Consider the following 6,941-nt stretch of genomic DNA (forward strand, 5'->3'; position numbering starts at 1 on the left):
GACTGGACCGTACGAAGTGAAGGAGGTTACTTCACACTCAGTCCAGGTCAAAGGTAAATCAGGCGCACCTTGGCACCGCCTTACACATTTCACCCCAGCCCCAATTCCTTCTAGAACACTGACTGAAGTCAGAGCTGATTTGAGCGGCCTAAATTCGATTCCAAATGAAGACACTCCTTCCTCAGGTGATGCGGCATCAAACTCTGCCTCCCCTGAGAAGGGAACCTCGCCCAGTTAGAGGGAAATTTCTCCCTCTCTGGGTGAGGCTGGGGGATATCTGGTCCCTTATTTGTGATATTCCTACTGATATTTGGAGTAACCCTAGGACTTTCACATGGTTAATTGAACAACTATTTCACCCTGCCACATCACGTACACCAACCCCTACACATGTCCCTAACTCCTTTCCTGATATCACTCCCTCCAATCACTCCCGTCCCAAACGTAGCACTACACCTACAGACCCACCATGCAAACCAGACAAGGTTAGGAGCACCACCTTATGTATACCCACGATTGCAACCGCCACCTTTCTGCTATAGTTTTCACGTCTAATAGATGTGAAGAGGGGGATTTGTTATAAGTATTCATACACATAGCTCATATAAACAAAGACATTCCGTCGTAAGAACACATACACCCAGCCACAAGACTGACCCCCTCTATTGGTCGGATGCTCAGGATAAGGCTCTGCTGTGCACCAATGGGGCTTCTGCTCTGGCTAGAGCAAGGCCCGCCTCCAACCCTCCGACCAGTCAAGAAGACCGAAACGACAAGACTCCACCTACTTTATTCTATGTATAAAAATGAATGTAACAGTTGTATAAGGCCTCTTTTTCACCTGACTCCTTGCGGAGTTATGTGAACTAGGTCCGTGCACGTAAAACTGCGGGACAAGATATCTTTGACTCATTAAAACTGTCTTTTGTTACAACTGAAATCCACTCTGTCCAGCGTCCGTGATTGGGTCTCAACTCTCCAGTATTTAAACACTAACACTACCAAAAGGCAAAATACCTCCTGCGGTGACGGGGCTTGGGATTTTTTTATTTTTATAAATACAATATAAATATAGGACAAAACGCACATCACAACAAGAGAGAAAGCATAGCTATATAGCTATCCATATGGGCACTGTTATCCTGCAGTTCATACAATGACGGATGGGGTTTGTTTGGTAAGCGGGAACGATGACACTGTGTGCTAGTTTAGCTAGCTAGTCCAGGAGGGACTCCTGTACACGACAGGGGGGGCGGTGGCGTTCATGCAGTAACCAATGGGGTTACTGCAGGAATGCCCCGAATTGCGGCCTGCAGTTACATACTATTTTATTTTTAATAAAAAATACAGAAGACCTAGAATTTCATGCACGCAACCTGCATACCATCCAATGTCAGCATACAGTTGGCCTCCACATACACATACAGTAGCCTAAACAACGCTAGGCCCTGAATCTCACGTATGGCTAAGCATTTAATTCAATAAGGAAGTTAATTCAACACTCGCAGTAGGTAAACAACAGGTGCCACGATGATGATGGCATTGTAAATACGGTGTTTTCAGTATCCATCCTAATCGACAAGTTAATTTTGCATCTTGTTGTGCAACTGTGAGCTATATATTGTCTCCAAATATAGGCAGCAGCACACACATTGGGTTATTTACAAAACAAACTAAGTACCTTTAGCTCGCTACCTGAAAACCGTTTGGCGCTGCCCTTGAGTTCCTATCCGTAAAAGCCTTCAATCTTCATAGGGTTTGGTGGCAGACGACTGTTTTTCTCCGTCGCTGATGTTGAGATGAATAGTCTGAAACAGCTGATACAAGCTTCTTTGACATTGAGGCTTTCACTTCCCAATGAATCTGCAGAAGAACCGCCCTTTTCGTCAAGACCGTCCAATCAGATAAAGCGAAATGTGGTTCATGTCCCTACGCTCCTCCTTTCTGTTTCTGTGTACTGTATTTTCCATTGTTATAATTTATAGCTCTTCCTGTTTGATATCAAAGAGAGTACTCGCACAGGCAGTAGGGATAACCCAGACACATCACAGGGGCTATAAAGCTGAAGCATCCGTTTTACAACGGTTTCTCACCACCAAATATGGTAGTGAGAGGAAGTCTAGTCGCGGGTAGTGGGAAATGGAACGAGGAGAAACTGGTCCGGGTCTGCTAATTTTCTTATTGATGAAACATCTGATCTCAATACATTTTCTGTTCGCAAAAGTCAAATCTGTTACGAACACAGTGCAGTAAGTTTTATAGACTTGACGCTTTGCCTAAGTAGAAAAAAAAATGCGTTGTTTGTGCACTCCAGAGAGGCGTTCCCTAAAATAAATATATGATACAATAGGATCTCGCTAGCTTGTGCTTGGCTTTGCCCACCTCCTTGCTTGTTCAACACGCTATGCTTAATTTGCGCCCACTGTAAACGCCATAGATTTAACTATTTGTGGTACTCGTGTTGGAGTCTTTGATCATATACACGTAACTGAATTAAACAGATGCTCTGTCCGGTCTGCAGTGCTGAGTCAACCTCCAGATTCAGATGCACTGTATACCCACAGAGACATTGAGAAAAAGTGCAGATGTTCAGACGTGTGCGTCACCATGCAGATAAGTATTTATTTGAACCTTTATTTAACTAGGCAAGTCAGTTAAGAACACATTCTTATTTTACAATGACGGCCTACCGTGGCCAAACCCTCCCCTAACCTGGACGACGCTGGGCCAATCGTGCGCTGCCCTATGGGACTCTGTACTACTGTACTACATTCTGTTCTGTACTGTACTGCAGCTTTAAGTCAATGTCTCCCTCTGCTGGACGAATATAACAACACTACCAGCATTTTAATCTAATGCATGTCTCAAGCTATTGTTAGTTAATAACATATGAGAACCAGTGTAGATGAAAACGTTGGTATTAAGAATTAAAAGGCACACATCAGTTCTCTTTACCTATTTATTTAAAAAGTGTTACATTTATAGTATATTCCCAATACAAAATATTTTTCTAACTTAATTGATTGCAAAACCTACATATACTGTACACAGGCAGAAGTAAACAGACACACACGTACACACAGCACTTTGTTTAACTAAAGCATCTCCATCTAATATATTTGATAAAAACTTCAGACAGGTTTGACATGTAAAAATGTAATGGACGTATAACAATTGTCACTGTACACTGGAACATGCCACACAAAGCATGGCCAATGATGATTTCACTTCACTTTCACCATACAACAGACAACTGTATAAACAACAGACAGAGAGAGATAGGCCTACTTGGGCAAACCTGAACAAGAAACAAAATACTCTATACAAAACTATAAAGTAAGAAAAGAGAGAAACACACTTGACAAAATGTACAATAAAAAAATATATATTCCTTCAACTGATGATAAACGTGCTATAAGTTCTTCATTGTCCTACAGGTAAATGTGGGTAAATTGTTTTGTTTTTTTATAAAAAGAAATGTACATGATTTCAACAGGTAAAATATGTGCCTTCCAGTTTCGGTATTCTAAATCATGAATCAAAGCGGATTTAGGTTAAATGCGTGACACATTTCAGTTGAATACATTCAGTTGACTAGGTACCCCCCTTTCCCTAACTTCCTCTAGCCACCCTCCCTCTGTCTTCTCTACCTTGCCCTCTACCTTGCCCTTGGGGGCTCCCGAGTGGAGCAGCGGTCTAAGGCAGTGTATCTCAGTGCTAGAGGCGTCACTACAGACACCCTGGTTGGAATCCAGGCTGTATCACAACCAGGCCGTGATCGGGAGTCCCATAGGGCGGTGCACAATTGGCCCAGCGTCGTCCGGTGTAGTAAAGAACAAATATGAACTTCCACATTAAGTTGGATGCTACCATAATTTTAAGTCTGTACAGGTATACATACAAATCATTCAAATCCAGACAGAAAATATTTACACAAGAAGCAATCTAATATCACACAGTCAATTAGATGAGTCACCTAATTACAGCATATCCTTTTAATAATTTTGGTTTACGAATCCTGTATCTTCACTTCTCTTCCAAAGACAGACAGACAGTTTGAGACATACAAAATCAAATCAAACTTTTTCACATGCGCCAAATACAAGTGCAGACCTTACAGTGAAATGCTTACTTACAAGCCCTTAACCAACAGTGCAGTTCAAGAAGAGTTAAGAAAATATTTACCAAATAAACTAAAGTAAAATATAATATAATAAAAATTAACACAATAACATAACAATAACGAGGCTATATAGAGGGGGTACAGGTACCCTCTTCTGGATGACAGTGCGAACAGTGCGCTGGCGGTCTGGACAGTCATTGGCTGGGTCCTGGCCCAGCTGCAGAGCAGCCTGATAGGCCACAGCAGGAGGATAATGGGAGCATTATTATCACTAGACACACATAGCTCCCTTATAATATTGTTGTCCCAATCTCCACAGCACCTCAATGACATCACAATCGCCACAGCACCATTATGACATCACAACCGCCACAGCAACACTATGACATCACAATCTCCACAGAACCACTATGACATCATACAATCCTCAAAGCCTTATTATGGCATCCATATACAATTATGACATCACATTCCACCTCTGCTGTTCCATTATGGTCACAATTGTCATATTCCCATTATGACAGCACAATTTCCATATCATGATATTACAATTGCCACAGCCCCTTATTACATCACAAGCTACAGTTTCATTATTACTTAATAATCTTCACTGCTCTATTACAATATGACATCAATCTCCACAGCCCCATTATAAGGCTTGCTTACTACGTCTGAGCTCTTCTATAATTCCAGAACCGAACCCTATAAAAGACGACTAACTTTTAGTCAATCGATACAGAAATAAACTAACAATTTGATAAAACCATGACATTAGTCGACGCAAGGCTTCATAAGCGCACTTCATTTTATGTAAATAGTCCTTCAAATAAATTTATTTTGTGGTGAAACGATTACCCAAAACACAGGGGGTGTATTCATTACGCCGATTCTGTTGCTAAATGAATCAAACCATTTACACGAAATGGAACACGTTTTTGAAACGAAAACCAGAGTTTGTATTGGACAAATTCTACTCGGTCCCTCTCCGTTTCGTTCCGTTGGCTCTGTTTGGTTCTTAAACGGTAAACGATTTATGTTGCAAGACGTAATGAATACACACCAGGTGCCAAGGCAACTTTACCAGGCAAAATCAGTCGGCGCGTGCCCAATCCCAACCCCAGCGTCAGGTGACATCGTTGAACCCGCCTCGAGCCGTAACAGGTGCAACACAATGCAGGTGCGTATGGAAGACTCGTGCACATGGACAATAGTTTTGAAATACATGGAGGACTAAATGTATCAAACAGTTTGGGGAAATAGATCTAGGACTTTAAAATGTATTATCTTAACAAGATAACCCCTCTGGAAATTCCTTTTACATAGTGCCTTGAGAAAATCAGATATATTTTTCTATAGGCCTATAGTAAAAGTGGAGATCTTTCTATATATCAATTTATATAGAAAGATATGTTGGGTAGGCTCCAGTACAATGCAACCCCTGACGTGACCATAACTTAATTTACATTAGATGGATGTATCAGCATAGTGTGCAGTAGTCGTGGACTGTCAGCTAGCCTATTCAACTCAGCAATATGATGTACTATAAAGGGGCCCCAGCTATCTCCTCTTCAGTGTCTGTCCTGCCCTGGGTTTGTGTCTTAATGCCAAGCTTGTTTGTACTCTCGGCAGGGTGGGAATTCCATGTCAACAGTCCTTCGACACACAAAAAAGGCAGGGAGAAAAGGGCCCAGGCCACAGCACTGTGGAGAGGTCACGGTTATGTTGCTCTGAAAGGAAGGAAGGAAGGTTGTTGGTGGGTGGTATTATTTGTAAGGCTCTATTCATACCGGTAGACAGTCACTCTATGAAGTTTGGCCAAGCCCCAGCATTGAAGGATGGTAACGTTAAACAAGGGTGGGAGTGCTTTTGTGTTAATAGTTTTCCAACATGTAAGCAATTCACTCAACACAACAACATGCCAACTTTAGTTCCACTCTCAAGAGCTCTTCTGGACTCAAAGTAAAGCACTTTGAGACCCTGTGAAAAAATGTTTTATAAATGCAGAGCACTCAATTTTACATTGAAGAGGGATTCTGCATCTGTGAAGACCAGATAGTGAAGCAAAAGCTTCCTTCCTGGTATTGTGATGTCATCCTGGAAAGGATGCATCTTGGTCTGACTTGTGGAATCTAGAATCCTGTCATATTTCCTGCTACACTCTATTTCCCCTTGTCATGGTCAGCATATTGATCAATGTTCAGTGTTGTCCCACATTCAGAAGGGACAGATACAGTGAGCTCCAAAGTATTGAGACAGTTACATTTTTGGTTGTTGATTTGGCTCTGTACTCCAGCATTTTGGATTTGAAATGATACAATGACTATTAGGTTAAAGTGCAGACTGGCAGCTTTAATTTGAGTGTATTTGCAGGTAAACTGTTTAGAAATTACTGAGCTTTTTATACATGATCCCCACCAAAAGTAAAGGAACAAATTTACTTATGTCTATTAATTAAAGTAGTCAAAAGTTTAGTATTTGGTCCCATATTCCTATCTATTATAATCAAATTATTATTATTATTATTATCCTGAATATATTGTGAATAATGATGAGTGAGAAAAGTACAGACCCACAGATATCATAGCCGCCCAAAAATGTTAATCTCACCTGTTATTGTAATGGTGGGGAGTTAGCATGTCTTGGTGGTATTTGTGCATCTAACTTTCATCATTATTCACAATTCATTCAGGACAATAAATAATGGTAGTGTCCACATTAATGTAGAAGTGTTTAGGAACATATTCTATTCTTATTTCCAATGAAAGTGACTCCAACATTTACCATTCATTTCTATTGGGCACAAAATAATTTGAGAAAA

General features: G+C 41.0%; 1 protein-coding gene across 2 annotated transcripts in view; it reads right to left on the reverse strand.

Annotated features, from left to right (window-relative positions):
• LOC139380573 (NADP-dependent malic enzyme-like) overlaps nt 1–2,782 on the reverse strand; it is a 28,448-nt gene extending 25,666 nt beyond the window's left edge. Inside the window, exon 1 of one of the 2 annotated variants that reach the window (XM_071123366.1) lies at nt 1,682–2,782. The gene's annotated coding sequence lies outside the window, so the exon portion shown is untranslated. The remainder of the gene's footprint in view (nt 1–1,681) is intronic. The other variant, XM_071123367.1, reaches the window with a different exon arrangement.
• Between the last annotated feature and the right edge of the window lie 4,159 nt (nt 2,783–6,941).

This window comes from Oncorhynchus clarkii, chromosome 22, assembly GCF_045791955.1.
Source record: "Oncorhynchus clarkii lewisi isolate Uvic-CL-2024 chromosome 22, UVic_Ocla_1.0, whole genome shotgun sequence".
Lineage (NCBI taxonomy): Eukaryota > Metazoa > Chordata > Actinopteri > Salmoniformes > Salmonidae > Oncorhynchus > Oncorhynchus clarkii.